At 48.7% G+C, this 18,493-nt stretch overlaps 1 protein-coding gene across 2 annotated transcripts in view; it reads right to left on the bottom strand.

Annotated features, from left to right (window-relative positions):
• Positions 1 to 18,493, bottom strand: part of LOC146172046 (uncharacterized) — a 277,444-nt gene that overhangs the window by 19,495 nt on the left and 239,456 nt on the right. The window lies entirely within an intron of this gene.

Here is an 18,493-nt window from a genome sequence, read left to right as displayed (position 1 = left end):
GCTTAGAATATGGCGGACCACTTTTAATTAATTCCAATACACTATAGCGCAGCAAAAGACGAGGACACAAGAGCGAGAGACGAACACCTCTTGTGTCCTCGTCTTTTGCTGCGCTATAGTGTATTGGAATCATGTACCAACAAGCCCAAAAAACCACGCACTTTTAATTAAGGTGGTTACGTTGGATTAAGGGTGATCACTTAGAATTAATGTTGATTAGGTTGGATTAAATGTGACTAATATGGGTTGTGCTAGATTAAGATAGATTAATGAAGAATAGTTTTCCCATTCATAGCCCGTAAGCATCAGCATTCTATGTTAAACGAAAAATTAAGTAATTGGTAAATAAGTGAACAGAGAAGGAAGGGGCTGTATCAGTTGCAAGTAGAATTTGAAATCATTCATGAGCAAGCGCATAGTAGGACGGAGTATGCCGCTGGCCTCCGCGCACGCTACACATCTGCTCACCACATTCAGAGTTACGAAGATTGGACAGCCCCCAATACCAATGCCAAGCACAAGTTTAGTGCCCTGCTAGACTTCATGTCCCCCTTCATGGATCACTGCCTTGTGGTGGAGGGGCTTGCGAAACTCGATGAAGTCGTGAGCTCTGCTGTGTAGGGCCACCCAAGATAGACAGGTCATGGCAGAGAGTTCTTACAGAATGTGATTCACTGGAGAAGGTAATGGCAACCCACTCCAGTATTTCCTGCCAGGGAAACCCTATGGCCAATCACAATACCATTAATGATATGGCGCCGGAAGATGAGGCCCCCAGGTTGGAAGGCGTCCCACATGTGACTGGGGATGAACAAAGGGCGATTCCTAGTAGCTCCAGGAGGAATGAAGCGGCTGGGCTAAAGCCAAAAGGACGCTCAGTTGTGGATGTGTCGGGAAGCGACCGGAAAGTCCGATGTTGCAAGGATATATATCACATAGCAACATGGAATGTAAGATCTATGACGCAAGGTAAACTGGATGTTGTCAAGCGAGAAATGGACAGATTGAACATTGATATCTTGGGTATCAGCGAACTCAAGTGGACCGGAATGGGGGAATTTAATTCCGTTGACCATTATGTCTTTTATTGTGGGCACGAATCCAGGAGAAGGAATGGGGTTGCTCTCATAGTAAACAGAAGAATGGGCAAAGCAGTGCTAGGGTGCAACCCCAAAAACGACCGAATGATTTCACTTCAGATCCAAGGTCACCCTTTCAACATAACAGTTATCCAAGTCTATGCACCAACCACTACTGCTGAAGAAGCTGACGTTGAGAGATTTTATGCTGACCTGCAGTGCCTTTTAGACCGCACTCCATCATCAGACGTCCTTTTTCTCATTGGAGACTGGAATGCTAAGGTTGGGAGTGAAGAAATATCCGGAATTACAGGCAAGTTCGGTCTTGGCGAGCCAAATGAAGCTGGGCAGAGGCTAGTGGAGTTTTGTCAAGGAAACGACCTGACCATAGCGAATACTCATTTTCAACAGCACAAGAGGCGCCTGTACACATGGACTTCGCCGGACGGTCTGTACAGGAATCAGATCGATTATATTCTTTGCCGGCAGAGATGGAGAAACGCTATACAAGCAGTAGAAACAAGACGTGGGGCCGATTGTGGAACCGATCATCAGCTTCTTGTTGCCAAAATTAAGCTTCAATTGAGGAAACCGCAGAAAACTAGAAGGCCTTTCAGGTATGATCTGGATCAAATTCCATTAGAATATGCTGTGGAAGTGAGGAATCGATTTCAAGAATTAGATCTAGAAGACAGAGAGCCCGAAGAGATGTGGACTGATGTTCATGATATAATACCAGAAGTTGCTACTAAGGTAGTTCCGAAGCAAAAGAAATGCAAGAAAGCAAACTGATTATCTGAAGAGGCTTTGCAAATAGCTGAGGAAAGGAGAATGGCAAAAGTTATGGGGGAAAGAGAAAGATACAAGGTTGTCAATGCGGATTTTCAGAAAATAGCAAGGAGAGATAAGAATGCCTTCCTGAACATACAGTGCCAAGCAGTTGAGGACAACAGCCAATTAAGGAACACAAGAGCTCTGTATAAGACAATCAAAGATATCAAAGGCAGCTTCTGGAAGGAAGGAAGGAAGGAAGGAAGGAGATAAAGAAGAGGTGGCAGGAATACACAGAAGAACTGTAAAAGAAGGACCCGAATGTGCACACCCAACATAAGACGGTTGTGATTACTGATCTCTAGCCGGGCATCCTGAAGAGTGAAGTTGAATGGGCCTTAGCCAGCCTTGCTTAGACCAAAGCTAGCGGAATTGATGGCATTCCAGCTGAGTTGCTTCAAAACCTCAACCATGACGCTGTTAACATTCTGCATACTTTATGTCAGAAGATTTTGACAACCCTGCAATGGCCACAGGATTGGAGGAGGTCAGTTTATATCCCCATTCCAAAGAAAGGCATTGCCAAAGGTTGTTCCAACTACCGCACGATCGCGCTTATTTCGCATGCTAGCAAGGTGATGTTGAAAATCCTCCAAGGTAGGCTGCAGCAGTATGTGGATCGGGAGCTTCCGGACGTGCAAGCTGGGTTTCGCAAGGGCAGATGAACTAGAGACCAAATTGCCAATCTTCGCTGAATCATGGATAAAGCAAGAGAGTTCCAGAAACCCATCTACTTCTGCTTTATTGATTATGCGAAAGCGTTTGACTGCGTAGATCACAGCAGATTGTGGCAAGCTCTCCAAGAGATGGGAGTTCCAATTCACCCCATCTGTCTCCTCAGGAACCTGTATGAAGGACAAGAGGCCACAGTCAGAACTTGGCATGGTCTTACTGATTGGTTTCCGATTGAGAAAGGAGTGAGGCAAGGCTTCATACTGTCGCCCTGCCTATTTAACCTATATGCAGAGTGCATCATGAGGAAGGCCGGTCTGGGCGAGTCTTCAGCTGGAGTGTAGATTGCTGGAAATCGTATCAACAACCTTAGATATGCGGATGATACCACTTTAATGGCGGAAAGTCGAGTGGAACTCAAGAGACTTCTGATGCGCGTACAAGAAGAGTGAGAAGTTTGGGCTTAAACTGAACATTAAAAAGACAAATATCATGGCGTCTTGCCCTATCAAGTCCTGGAGCATCAATGGACAAGAAGTGGAAGCTGTGACAGATTTTCTCTTCTTGGGCTCCAAGATTACCTCGGAAGGAGACTGCAGCCATGAAATTAGGAGACGCCTGCTTCTGGGAAAGAGAGCAATGGTTAGCCTTGACCGCCTAGTAAAGAGCAGGGACATTAGTCTGCCAACCAAGATCCGTATAAGTCGTGATATGGTCTTTCCAGTTGTGATGTATGGATGCGAGAGTTGGACTGTGAAAAAGGCTGACCGCCGAAGAATTGACGCGTTTGAATTGTGGTGCTGGCGAAGACTCTTGAGAGTTCCTTTTACTGCCAGAAGATCAAATCAATCGATATTGTCGACCATAAACCCTGACTGCTCATTGGAGGGTCAAATTCTAAAGTTAAAGCTCAGCTGCTTTGGTCATCTGATGAGAAGAGAGGAGTCGCTGGAGAAAGATGTGATGTTGGGAAAGGTTGAGGGTCGCCGGAGAAGGGGTAGACAGCGAACGCGATTGTTAGATGGCATCCTCGAGGCACTGCAGATGAGGTTATGTGATGTTAGGAAGATAGTGACAGACCGGAAAGCGTGGCGTGATACGGTTCATAGGGTCACGAACAGTCGGACACGACTGAACGACTGAACTGAACTGAGACTTCATGTCGGAGTCTGGCGCCCTCAACCTCACCTAACCCACCCCCTTCCGCTCTAGGCCTCAGGTCATCCTCATAAATAAAGGTTTTTTGAATGAGTGAATGAGTATGCCGCTCGCCGTACCGTGGCTGCGCCCGTCGGCGGATTTGGAGCTTTCTATTTCGTGCATAATGCTTTTATCGCAGGTATAATGTTATTGAAGAACTTGGAGTTTCCTTTTTCAACCTGACCTCCTCAGCTGCATGCCAGCTTGGCTACGAGCCGCGCCGCTGCTGCATTATGGAATCTTTGCTACTCGTAGGTATAACGGTTGTCGTGAGTTCAGTGTTTCTTTGATTTTTTTTTTGCTTGCTATGGGAGCTTTCAAAGTACCGAGTCTCTGCATGGTGAATTACGGGCACATTATCTAGTAAATAAGATTATCCTGCGATGAAGCATCGCTAGTGGTGGTTAAATTTATCACGGCAAAATGAAATGACCTCTCTTCTATGTTAACATTCAGTATAATTTGGCAATACTGCGCTCGTTAAGCGCACTGATCGCGTGCAGTACTTACCTACTAAACTAAGCCTGAAAGTGATTGTTGCTTTTATTGTCATGTAAATGTATTTTCTGTTTGTTTGTGCTACTAAGACAGTAATAAAGAAAAAAGAACCGGGGCGTGGCACAGTGATAACTCGCTGGGCAGAGGACCCAAGGGATAGAGGTTCGACTCCCGGATAGAGATTAATTTTTTTTAACGAGGAGGAGTCGCACACCTCTTAAAGGGCCACTGTCCACGGAAGGACCTTTTAAGCAAAGCAGCCCAGTGTTTCCATCAGGTACCGGAGATAGTCTGTGCAAAATGCTACAGTGACACGCGCGCCGCAAAGCAACGAAAATACAAATCAAAATTCTCTCATCCTCTCCTTCGGGAAGCCAGCTTCCCCGTTTTCTGCGCTGGCCCATCGAGCCACAGTAATGACGTACTTCCAGAGAACGAAGTCCATTGGTCTGTCTCGCTGTCTGAGGGTGAAGGATGGGTGTCTACCGCTCGTTGCGCGCTTTTCCCTCGCCATGGCCAGACTGAATCCAGCGGCGCGCTCCCTCGGCCGTTTTTTTTTTTGCGCTCGCGGAGTGCCACGCCCCACCTCCCGCCAAACGCGGAGGAGGAAGGGGAATTAAGGGGAATTTGTCTTACGGAGGCTAGACGACCTCAGGCAGGAGAGTGAAAAACCTTTGCGAGGGAACGGAAGGAGAGAAGCATGACAGAATCGGGTAATTGCGGTGGCTGTAACTGCGTTATTAGTTACTCTTTTCAAAAACATTTTGCGGCCTTGTGTTCTAGGGGTGAAGTCTCACAGTTACCGAAGAAGAAAATATTTTCGACTGGAGGGTGGACAGTGGACCTTCAAGCGTTGCTAGGCAACGCCGGCAGAGCTTGGCGAGGGGGCTGCGCAGCTGCCTTCATGGAGGAAAGAAAACTAATTAGGGAGCGCGCAGCAATACTTTGAAGCCTAGTCATAAAAAATTAAAGGAAGCGAGTCGGTCTCCACGTGATTAGACCACGTGATAGCGTGCGGTGATATCAACTACCGTAGCGCATCGCGCATGCGCGAATCGGCGCCGCGAGGAGTTTGTCGCGCGCGCATCCCCGGAGAATCGGCACGATAACCCATGTTCGCCGCAGCAGACAGCCGCGCGCCCGCACCAAGGCAGACGCATGCATTAAAACATTCCGACATCCAAACTATAGGGACAGACTGGGAGAGCGAAAAAACAAAGGATGGAACGGCTTCATTGGCGCTTGGCTTGCAAAGGTTGGCCGCATGACGTCACGCTGCCTCCTAGTTTTTATTTCATTCAATACTAGGTTAGGCTTCAGCCCGTCGCGTAAACCCTGCTGGTAGCCACGTTCGACCCTTAGAGCGACCGCAGATGGGGCCCCTCTTCAGGCCGTCGGGTAAACACGGTCGGTAGCCATGCCGCGCCACAGGTGGTGCGTCGTTGCCATAGCATCAATAGCGACCGCAGATGGGCCCCCCCTTCAAGCCGTCGGGTAAACCCGGTCGGTAGCCATGCCGCGCCGCAGATGGTGCGTCGTTGCCATAGCATCAATAGCGACCGCAGATGGACCCCCTCTTCAAGCCGTCGGGTAAACCCGGTCGGTAGCCATGTCGCGCCGCAGGTGGTGCGTCGTTGCCATAGCATCAATAGCGACCGCAGATGGGTCCCCTCTTCAAGCCGTCGGGTAAACCCGGTCGGTAGCCATGCCGCGCCGCAGGTGGTGCGTCGTTGCCATAGCATCAATAGCGACCGCAGATGGGCCTCCTCTTCAAGCCGTCGGGTAAACCCGGTCGGTAGCCATGCCGCGCCGCAGATGGTGCGTCGTTGCCATAGCATCAATGGCGACCGCAGATGGGCCCCCTCTTCAAGCCGTCGGGTAAACCCGGTCGGTAGCCATGCCGCGCCGCAGATGGTGCGTCGTTGCCATAGCATCAATAGCGACCGCAGATGGGCCCCCTCTTCAAGCCGTCGGGTAAATTCGGTCGGCAGCTCGCCGCGTCGCAGCTACAGCTGTGACGCGGCGAGCTGCCGACCCGTGCTGCCGAGGCCCTTGTCATTCCCAATGCATTAAAGAAAGTGTGGCGGAAGTGACGTCAAAATTTATGATTAGCCAAGTTGGGCCATTAGTAGTGGCGACGCTGTTGCTATGAAAACTCGGGCCACTAGCAACAGCGTTGCTAAGGGCCCTAAGTACGTGAGCGTTGCAGAGAAAGAGAATGCGGAGGGTAAAGGAGGAGGAGAGACGTTGCAGCGTCCGGTCGCGGTGCGGCCGCGCCGGCTTCAAAAAATGACGTCAGGGCTTCTCCTAAGTTCTTTCCTTCCTCCATATGGCCTGACCATTCGACATGCTGTCTTAAAAACAGAAAAAGAAGCTACGTCGGCTTGCTGCAGCCAGGAAGCATCACGGGCTCAAGAGACGGATGAAGAACGCCAATGGATTAATGGATTTATTTCAGTATTGCTTATGAAACCTACCGGGCTTAACTAAAGCTAAACCCTAGCTAATTTTTCCTTTCGCCATGCTGTCCTTGGCTGTGACGTCATTCGGTCGTGACATACGGCATACGTCACTCGGTTTCGTGCATGCGCAGAACTGGCAAATCTGTGCACCGGCTCACGCGAAGCTCGGCTCCGACCCTCGTAGTGAAGCTTTTCGCTTCAAAACGCAAGGTGCTAGGCCCGGGATGAGTCGGTCGCAGTCGCGCGCGCGGCTGCGGCTGAGTCGTGATGAAAACAGCGGCGGATGGGCGGGCAGTGAAGTGCATTCGAATCGCTCGGGGTTTTGCGATGACAGCGCAGAAGCGACGGCGGCTGCGCATGCTTTCATGCGCTCTGAACGTAGTTTTGCAAAAATGGTTTACCAGCCAAAAATAATTAATTTTGAATAACAGGCGCATATAACAGCAAGCCAAAAGATCACAAGAGGTATACCGCTTCGTACAAAAGTTTTGGCTGCTCCTCTAATAACGCAAGCCATGCTCTCGCGTCAACGTATGCTTGTTTGGGTTTTCATCTTAGATTTTGGACCGAAAGAGCGACGGGCAATAGCTCAGCAATCAGGAATACAACGCTAATCCTCCCCCTTTCGCGGCGCACGTACATGGTGGATGGAAACGTTGGACATGTGCCTTTTTATATGCGGGCTAGCGCTTATTGCTAAAAGAAGCTAACTCTCATAGCCTAAGAATAATATGCTTCTGATTGTATGCTTAAATAGTACAGCATGAGCCCATCGATTTCGTTCTCCTTGACAATCTCTGGACGAAGCCTAAAACAAGTCCGAGGATCACTAAGGCCATATAGTATGGCTTCTCAAAGAAAAAAAAAAGAGTATGGGAATAAAATATTTTTGCTGAAGAAAAGAAAAAGCTCTCAGTGACCACCATCCATGCGTGCATGCAGGGGTGCAGCCAACAAGGCGGATAGTCGATGACATGGGGATGATATCTCGTTGTGACATCAGCGGCCAATGGTTGCCAGACTGTCATGAAATCGGTCCACATTTTTATTAAGCCGGCGCGTCGCGAAGCCCGCGCGGCGCCGCATCTGAGGTCGAGATGACTTTCGAGAACCGCCTCCTTCCCCGCGCGAGGAGAGCACGTGGCCTTGTTTGCTTTAGCGTCACCCTCTTTCTCATCACCCGGCGATGACGGTGATTCATCAGACCGTAAGATGCGAGCCATCTCCAGAAGGTTCGACGGGGCCTAACCAATGACGAAGCGCGGCTCGGCGGGAGAAAAACGGTATGCTTCAACAAACGAAGCTAAGTGTGTGTTCGCGTCAGCTGTGGCGCGCTAGAACAGAAAGACGCGGTGCACCTTATTTATGGAGGTCGCGTCGCTTGTGTGAGTAGAGATGGGCACATCGGCTCACTTTAGTGAGCGGCTCAGAGTGGCTCATCTCACTGAAATGGGCCGGCCCATTTGAACGGCTCACCGTCTCGCTAAAGTCTGGGTCGCTGAAGAGCGAGCCGTGGTTCTATTGGAGAGAGAGAAAGCCGGCTCTGTTAAAGTAGGGGCTTTAGGCTCTTTCTCTCTCTCTCTCTCCCTTGTTCATGGCCCGCGCCTGTTCGACCTCCCGAACCGTTCCGTTTTAGCCTAGTGGCTGGGTGCGACTTCCGCGCTTCTGTTAACGATGCGACAAAGCAACTGCTCTCCAGCTCTTCCCCGTAAGAGTCGCAACCACAAAATCTCTGGAGCACTATACCCTCCTCGCCTTCGGCTATCTTTTAGGCCGCTCTTAATAAATAATGAGTGAGCCGTAGTTTAGTAATGGTTTGTGGTGGTTCTTTTGGACTTCAACAGAATAGCTAAGCGAGCGTGATGGTGATACATGTTTAAAAAAAAAACTGCGCGAAACACACAGACGAAATAGTAGAAAGACACCACAAGCGCTCGACTTTGCTGAGCCGGTTAGCACTATTGTTCAGTGAGCCGTGCTGAACCTTTCCTCAGAGCCTGACCTTGCAAAGCATGGCGCCTTACGTTGACCGCTGCTGTTCGAAAGATGCATCACGTCTATCACTGATCGTGAATCGTGTGCTGGTGCAACCGTTCAAAGGTTCAGAGAAAATAGATATAACATGATTATTATGTAAAGCATTTATGTTTCTTCAAACTGTGTTATGCATGAGGAAAATGGGAGGGGGGACGAGAAATATTTGGAGGGAGGGGGAAGGGGGGTCCTTGAGCCCTCCAGCCTCGCCGAGGTCGGCGCCGATGTTTATGGGGGCATACCATTAACAGGTCATTACGCGTGTTCGACCATGCTACCCACTCATGTCGCGTGTTCTGCCGTGCACATGCGTACTTAATTCTAGTTGATAAGAGCCTCGTCCTCAACGAAAGTGTGGAAATAATTGTGTCGCTATTTTATCTCCCTTCGTGGCGACTACAAAATCCCAGTAAACAGCAATATCCGCATTTTTCCGAGCCCTCTCTATATCCGAGCCCTCTTTCGTTTTTTTTCTTCTCTCTGTCTTTCTTCTTTTTATTTGCGCAGTTCGGCACCGGACAACTCCAGCTGGGTGCCAGCCTCAATCAGCTCTTTCAGGTTCATATCTGAAACGCGAACCGTTTGGGTGTAGCCTAAAGTCTGCTTAGCGAACCTCGCCTTAATGCTTCCGCGTGGCACTACCTCTCGCTATCCCTCTGCTGCTACGCAGTTTACGACTTCTTCGTAAACACTTACATCTCGTTCTCCGTCCTTTGAGCTTGAGTGCACTAAACGCCCTGTCGCGGACGCCAGAATAATTGTCACCCGTTAATAATTAGAAGGTATTATTAACGATGCGCCCTTAACGGTGCACACACTCCTAGACCCCCTTAGAGTAAGTGGGGGTAGCTGTTCGGGTCGCAAGGAGATGCCTGCGACTTTCGTGGCAAGCTCAGCCGGAATTAAACTACCTTATAGTGACAGAAGGGGTGGCCGTTTGGTGCCCAGCGGTCGCCGGTTCCAACCAGAGTAAGGGTCGGAGTCAGAAGTAACAAACTAAACACACTTTATACACAGCAAGAGACGATACAGAGGAATACAAAAACACTAAAATTGCACAGACGAGAGGTTCACAGAACAACAAACGCTAAGCATGCAAATACACAGGTATTCAATAACACAGAGGCTTTAAAACACAGATCGAACACGAGAGAATCACATAAACAAACACCAAATTGTTCACCGGGCACTGTGGCAGTCCTACGCCTCGAGAGTCACGATGTGGCCGACTTACAAGATGAGCGCCGCTCCCTAGCAGGTCCGTGGGCTTGCCAGCAGCGGGTGATCCCCGGGAGTCTAGTTTCGCACTTGCGAATGCGCCGCAACCACTTACTGACTGACTAACTACATAAGCGGCGCGGCCTCCATAAATAGGGCGCGCCGCGTCTGTCTGTTAAGGCGCGCTAAGGCAAGCGCGCACACACACTTAGCTTCGCTCGCTAGAGCGCCCCCTTTTCCTCCCGTCGAGCCGCGCGTCGTCATTGGTCAAGTCGCATAGAATGTTCTGGAGACGTCTGGCATTTTCCGGACTGTTGAATCACCATCATCGCCGGGTGACGAGAAAGAGGGTGACGGCGACGCGTACAAAGCTACGCGCTCTCTCGCGCGGGGAAGGTTTTTCTAGAACCTTGTGGAAGTTTCGATGCGGCGACGCGCGGGCCTCGCGCCGCGCCCGCTTAGTAAAAAAGTGCGCCAATTTCGTGACACTTGCCTACTTAATTCTAGTCGAAAAGAAGCCTCGTCCTCAACGAAAGTGTGGAAATAATTGTGTCGCCATTCTATCTCCCTTCGTGGCGACTACAATATCCCAGTCAACAGCAATATCCGCTTTTTTAGATGCGATTCTTTTCAAGTCCACTATATTTACTCAAGGGGAACACATTCCCCAAGAAATGATCTCGTTCATTGCTTATTCTATCCTTGCAATATAATGTGAATAACATTCACCAACATGCACCACAATAAAGATTATCCCTAATATATACTTGGTGTCATCTCTAAAATACCATAAAATCTCATGTTGGCCTAATAAATATAGATAGTGATGATACAGACATAGAGAGGGAATTATTAATACAAAAAAAGCAGATTAACTGATTCGAGGTGCCTCCTATATTTCCGGAGAGAATGAATTTATGGGGAGCCCGAAGCATAACGTAAATACATCGTTTTTTGATACAGTGTGCGCTTTGTAGCTTGAGTCCGCCTTAGGCGTTTGTCTCCTTTCTAAATTGCGCTTTTGTAGCCCTGCCCTGCCATTATTTGCTTTCTCTGATTTGTTTTTCGTGCATTCTTACAACCATTTTATTTGCGGCCGGTTTTCTCAAGACCCACGGTTCTCAGCCTCCCGACTTCTCCCGTTGTTTTCTTTGTACCTGGCGACAGGTTCCTTTCCCGGTTTCCTAACACAAACAAGTTCAACTTTCCTGTTTTCGCCGCTACATACACATGCCCACCGTATTTCGTTCATTGACTCATTCGTTTTTATCTACTCCAAGCCGCATGGCACGCTATTCATCCTGTTAGGAGTGGTTTTAATTTTTAAAGCCAACTGTTTCCCGTTTAGAGCACACGACGCACTGCAGTCGGTGCTGGTTGTACGTGACCTAACCGGACTTTTTTTTTCTGCTGGGCTGGCTGTGCAAGGGGCTTTGCGTTCGACATTCGCCTTGTTGTAAAGAAGCTTGAGAAAACTACGCATAGCAAACAGGGAAAGCAAAACAAAAGACGTACAAAATTGTCAGCGACCACCTGAAGCATACACGCAGCATTGCATCGGCCAGGTCGCCGGCGCGCACCCTCGACAGGACGGCAGAGCAGCCGACAGCGCTCTAACTGACGGCTGCCGCCGGCGTGCGGAGGATCGCGCAGACGGCAGATTTTTTTCTTTTATTTGTATGCCGGCTCGTTCCACCCCTGCCTGCCCAGTGGAGTTGTTTTCTCGAACTGCTAATAGATGGTGCTGAAGTCGCAGCAAGAAGACCAGACTCTGGGGGAACAGTTCCTGACGGCTCACTGAACGACAGCTCTCCAAAACAGCCGCCGCGGGCTCTCCAAAAGAACCGCCGCCCAATGAGCCGCCGCTAATTATCTCTTTTGAAAAGTGGCTCGAAAGACAGCCGAAGACGAGGGGATGTTTGCTAATCTTGTGAAGAGAGGCGGGAAGCATGGTCTCCGAGATCACCCTCGCGCGCTCTTCTTTCGCGCGTTCGGGATAGGGGGGGGGGGGGGGGAAGGAAGTGATCTCGGAGTCCACTCTGGAGGGCAGTTGCTTCCTTGCATCGCTAAATTGCTAATTGATGGCGCCGAAGTCGCATCCAGAAGATCCGACTCCCAAGTAACCGTTCAGCATGAATCGAATCACTGAGCAAGAGAGCCGGCTCACTAAAAGAACTTCCGCTCATTTTTAATAGGCCGCCGCTCTAGCGCTCCTTTCAAAGAGCCGCTCAAAAGATCCGGCTCGCTCCTGAGCGACACATCTCTACGTGTCAGTCAGTCAGTGTGTGAGCTAGTATTACGGCGCGTTCGCAAGTGCAACGGCTCGACTCCCGGAGTTCACGCGCTGCTGGCAAGCCCACAGGCCTACGACGGAGCGGCGCTCATCTTACATAGCGGCCACATCGTGACGCGTCGGTCTACAACAGGGCCCGGTGAACAATTTGGTGTTTGTTTATTATTGTGATAGCAATACTGTGCCAAGTATTCCCGGCGGACACCACACTCGACCGTGAACCGCCGAGGAGGAGGAGGAGGAGGAGCAGAAGAAGAAGGCTGGTAACTGTAACTTACGCTCTCGCGTCATACTCTTAAAGGATGAGCTTAAGTGTCCCCAATAATGTAGCACCTAACACTGATAGGGCGTGATAGGGGATTATGTTGTTGTGGCTGTAGGAAGGAAAAGAAAATGCACGGGCCTGCTACTGGCCCTGTAGCTGAGCTACTTCTGCTGCCTCGTGCGGACAGAAGACAAAAGAAAGAAGAAAGAGAAAGAAGTAGGAGAGAAAGACGCACGCCGCAATAGCCGTCGCCCACCACCGAAGTGGTGGAGGGTGCAATGATGGCCTACAACGAATAAAAAATCTATGGCAGGCTAGCCCCCGCCGCAAGCAGCGGTGACCTACCTGTCCCAGCCCCACCAAGGCCAGGAGCAGCCACTAGCAGGCAAAAGAAATTTCCGCCGTTGCTATCGCAAGTCAACTAGGGTTAACCAGACTTTACCCACCACTAATATTTTTTACTCTCTCGCGTATTGTTCTGTGTTGTAAAGCCTCTATGTTATTGAATACCTCTTTAGTTGCATGCTTAGCGTTGTTTTCTGTGAACCTCTCGTATGTGCATTTTTCGTGTGTATTCCTCTGTAGCGTCTCTTGCTGTGTATAAAGTTTGTTTTGTTCGCTCACTCCGACCCTTACACTAGCTTGAACCGGCGAAAGCCGGGCACCAAACGGCCACCTCCTTCTGTCACTACAAGGTAGTTGAATTCTTGAATTCCGGCTGAGCTTGCCACACAAGTCGAGGGCATCTCTTTTGCGACCAGAACAGCTACCCCCACTCACTCTAAGGGTGTCTGGGAGTGTGCGCACCGTTAAGGGCGCATCGTTAATCACCTGTAATTATTAACGTCAGAGAAATAACTCAAGTTACCGACATTCTAGCAGAAATTAAGAAGAAGAAATGGACATGGGCAGGACATGTAGTGCGAAGAGAGGATAACCGATGGTCGCTGAGGGTAACAAACTGGATTCCAAGGGAAGGAAAGCGTAGCAGGGGGCGGCAGAAAGTTAGGTGGGCGGATGAGATTAAGAAGTTCGCAGGGGTCAAGTGGATACAGCTAGCACAGAACCGGGTTAAGTGGAGAAATATGAGAGAGGCCTTCGCCCTGCAGTGGGTATAGTCAGGCTGATGATGATGATGATGAATTATTAACGGATGACACAGACCAGAAAGATGCTTTCGACATTAATAATAAAAATTCATTTTATTACTATCTGCAGCACCGAATGAGTTCACATTTTGAGGATTTATCATTTAACGTGTGAGGAATGAAATGCAATAATCAGTTTAGCTTCAAATGTTAGGTGGCATGGCCCAGCACGGTAAGTGATTGGTTGTCTGCGCAGCAGACGACAACTCAGTTATCGTGCTGGATTATCGACGGGGATTCTGGTCGTCTGCATAGCATCAGATGACTAAAATCCCCCTTCTGCTCACAACAATAGCGTTCACGGATGCCGGTGTCGTCTGCGCCTTGTGTCCACGGTCGATTAGAGCGTCACCTGTGGCGCCGTGTTTTACGGAGGGTCGTTGTCTTTCGTTTGCTTGTCGTGAGGTTTGAGAAGTGACTTTTGAATATAGTTTTGTCAAGGCTGCATTGCTTTAACGACTGCTATTATAAGCATATTCTGTACACGTGGCAGCAAATAAAACTATACGAGGAGCTCGCGCGATTCGACAAAAACCCAGCAGACAGCGAGCTTATCGGCAATATGCATGGCTTCATAGCAAATATTTAGGATTATTTTAAAATTCGATTGCGCCCGGAGAGACGTGGCATACTATGTGACCCACTTTAAAGTGTTCGCCAACGTTTAAGTACCGGCCGCCTCCTTTGGTGATCTACGAAACGAGAAAAATATTGCGGCAAGTTGTGTTTGTGTGTTTTTCTATATATTTGTTGCCCTCCCATCTCGCACCCCCATACCTTTCGCGGTGTTTTAAAAATGCTGCGCCTTTAAAATGACATTTCATACTTTCAGGAGCTATTCTAGGCTGTTCATGGTTGCTTTGTGACAGAAACGACATCATTGGTGCCATAAGAAATCTGAAAACCTCACTGAAAAGTTTCGCTTTTGTGTATTCCTAGGGGCGCCAAGCATACTTCTTCACCCTCAGTCTGCTGCCGCATCGCGAGCGTCCCCTTTGTTTGTAAACACGATGTTGGTTTGTAGGGAGCATTTGTTTATAACCTCCTTAGTTTCAACACGCCCGGAATTCCAAACGAGACGGCGCCAGCCCCATTGCGGCAAGTCGCCTTCGCGCCGCTATAGTGCCTATAGAATATACTGGCTAGTGTGCCGAGGGCTCGCGCTGGCGACGTCGCCGTGATGCCTCTCCGCAGCCACGCACGGCGGCGCTCTAGGTCGCTATGGTACCGGTTTAGAGATAACAGTGGCCGGATGAATAAACTTGCGGTGGAAGCTAGCAAAAAACAACTGGAAGATTCATGGCTTAAAATCAGAAAAGTGACATAACGTTAGTAATGTAGAAACAAGAATTCCGTGAATAGAACGGTGGCATAGTTAACCAATCTAAAACAAAAATTAAGATATAAGTAGAAAAATGAGCATGATAGCAACTGCTACCGCACGGTTTCAAAGGGGACGCTCCTATATTCCATCCATTCATCCGTACTAAGGTGCTACGCGCCGCGCACGCGGTCAACGTCCGGCTGGTCTCGATAATTGTACCGACTGTATGCGCGCCCCTCATTCTGTACCCTGTCTTTGACTCCGCTTTCTGAGCAGTTTTATCTGAAATACTGGTGGAAGACAAACATAACGACTGGACACTAGGCAGACAGTACTCAACATATTTTTACAGGTTACGCCCTAAGGCATCCAAGACAGCGAAGAAGATAAGCGGTGCCAGCGCGCGCGGATGCAGATAATCATAAAGAATCGCCGCCGCCGGTTGTGGTTTAAGCGATAGCTATAATGATTGATGATTGATTCTTGGGTGATAGGCGCTGACGAGTTGAAGCTGAAGTTGAAAGTTTATTTTACAGGAACATACAGTGAGAGGTCTCATATTACAATACCGCAGATGGAACCTCCCATGGTAATGAAATCGTTGTAGTTATTTCAATAATTGATGAAATAAAGAAATGAAAAAATCTGAAACAGGGATGTTCAAAGATGTCAAAATACTCAGAATGAAATTACAATGCTTGATGATGCTAAAACAAATTAGAGTGTAGCTGATCAATCAATTATTTGATATGCCTGACAAAAATGAAAAATGCGTTGGTGTCAAACTGCAATGTTCACTGATGCCAAGTAGAGCTGTATTAAAAACGTAAAAAATAATAAGAAGTTGAAATATCCATGTGTGTGAAACTCTGTCGCATCATACCCTGAACGGCGGTGCATATTTTTTTTTCCTTCGCTGCATCGCTGCATAGGTGATTTCTGCTGGGCGGGCCTGTGAGTCTGCAACAATTAATACATAGCGCGCCACAAAACAACGAAAAGTTTAACGCGTACTGCCAGCTATAGATGAAAAATGCCTACTGTTTATATTTTGTTCATTGTGCGCAGTTCTTAAATCGAGATGGAGGTCGTGTAGAGATCGCGATGGTAGATGGCCATACGAACTTTACCGAGATATAGAACGTTTAAAGGCACCTTTAACAGAAATTAACAGCCATGTTTAGTGCAAAATGTATTAATCCCATTTCGTATTTTACTCGCTTTTCTTGTCAGTACGCGGATCCAATACTTTCGGATAGGCGATGGGGACGTTCTCTAGTTTAATCGTGCCGCCTACTATCGGTAGGAATGTTTATATCATCGCAAGTTCGTTAAAAAGGCTGGGGCACTTTTATATTTCAATAATCATCACCTGGTTTTGATGATTGCTAATTGTGATAAACAACATATACAAGTAAAGTGTGAATCGGATTCATTCGCACTTATTTGAAAGTTATAGCTCGCTTGATTAAAAATCTATATATCTATATATGTTTGAAACGCATTTGAAAGCTACGACAAGGAAGAGCTGCTGAGGAAATACAGATTGTTGCCTGAAGCTTTCCGGCAGCGGTTCCGGTATAAGAGCAAGGAGTCGCATGTTGACTTCACGTTTCTTCTGAAAGCCGACTTAGTTGAGTGGCTCAAGGGCGAAGAGGTCTACGACGAAAAATTGTAGAATGCATCGCGTTAGAGCAGTGCTACCGTTGCATCGATGTCCGACTCTGATTGGTAGACAAGCTAAAGGAGGTTAAGCTAAACAAAGGCGCACAGTTAGTTGAAGAGTATTACACCCGTCGAAGATTGCACAGTAGGGCTGTTCGCGTGGAAAAAGCAGATAGGAAAGACATTTTTTCGAGGAAGCCTGACGAACGGAAGTCATTCACGTGTCGCGAGTCTCAGAGAAACTTGTCTCTCACGAAAGGAACGGTGAGTGAAGGACAGAATGACTGCCGATGTTCGCCACAAAGCGTCCTTTTGAAAAACGGAAGCCGTTCAAGTGCGCAAAAAAAGGAGGGCCGATCGCAACCAATTGTTAACAGAAAGTTCTTTTCACAACAATTCAAAAATCACACAAAAACCTGTTGGAATAGTGCATGCAGGAGGCTAAGGTAGACGGCAAAAAGTGCAGAGCATTTCGAGACTCAGCAGCAGCCATGGACGTTAACCACCCTTCTTTCGTCCTCCCGAGCTAGTTAACGGCAGAATGCGCTTGGATACGACAGTTAGCCGAGGAGCAGAGTGTCTGTTTACCCAACGGTTACCATTGAAGGAGATTTTCGAAAACTTAGCACAGAAGCCGCAGTGCCTGCCGCACTCCCGGAGCGTTTTCCCTACTTCTTTAACAGCTCAGAGCAGCTGCGGAAGAATCAGGGCAAGATATTCTTTACCGATGTGGCGTATCGAGAGCGCGCCAGCTATCGAAGAAACTTGATCTTACCTGGGCAGAACGGTGCGGCACCCAAAAGATCGGGGTAAGCTGAGTGACGGGCCGGCACAGGAAATGCCTAGCTCGGGGGCTGGCGTGAGCGAGCCTTGTTTGAACCAAGGAGGTTTAAAAAAAATTGCTGGAGTGGAGGGGACGCCCCTGAGCTGAAGCACGGCCGGTCTCGGGCGAGAGCGCGCGCTCTTTCTTACGGCCTTCTCAATCGCCGCGGGAACAATGGGAATGTTTCTCCTTGAGTTGCGCTCTCCGCCACCGCAAGGGGCGCGACCTGCTCACTGCTCAAGAGACATAATGTTAATGTAGGAACAAAATTTAATAAATAGAATGACGGTTTAGTTAGCCATTCTAAATCAATGATTGGCATATAGGGAGAAAAATGAGCATGATAGCTACTGCTACCACCCCGTTTCAAAGGGGACGCTCCTATATTCCATCCATCCATCCATCCATCCATCCATCCATCCATCCATCCATCCATCCATCCATCCATCCATCCATCCATCCATCCATCCATCCATCCATCCATCCATCCATCCATCCATCCATCCATCCATCCATCCATCCATCCATCCATCCATCCACCCATCCATCCATCCATCCATCCATCCATCCATCCATCCATCCATCCATCCATCCATCCATCCATCCATCCATCCATCCATCCATCCATCCATCCATCCATCCATCCATCCATCCGTCCATCCACCCGTCCGTCCGTCCGTCCGTCCGTCCGTCCGTCCGTCCGTCCGTCCGTCCATCCATCCATCCATCCATCCATCCATCCATCCATCCATCCATCCATCCATCCATCCATCCATCCATCCATCCATCCATCCATCCATCCATCCATCCATCCATCCATCCATCCATCCATCCATCCATCCATCCATCCATCCATCCATCCATCCATCGCTCCGCGTCTGCTTCAGCGGCGGCGGGTGGCTTTTGCCTGGTTTCGCGCTATCGCTCGCGAGTTTTGTGGTTAGTGCAGCCCCGAAATTAAAGAACACAGAACGTAGATGA

This window comes from Amblyomma maculatum, unplaced genomic scaffold (assembly GCF_055883805.1).
Source record: "Amblyomma maculatum isolate TAMU_Amacu unplaced genomic scaffold, ASM5588380v1 scaffold_15, whole genome shotgun sequence".
Lineage (NCBI taxonomy): Eukaryota > Metazoa > Arthropoda > Arachnida > Ixodida > Ixodidae > Amblyomma > Amblyomma maculatum.
The sequence above is the reverse complement of the archived record's forward strand: the minus strand, read 5'-3'. Positions and strand labels throughout refer to the sequence as shown.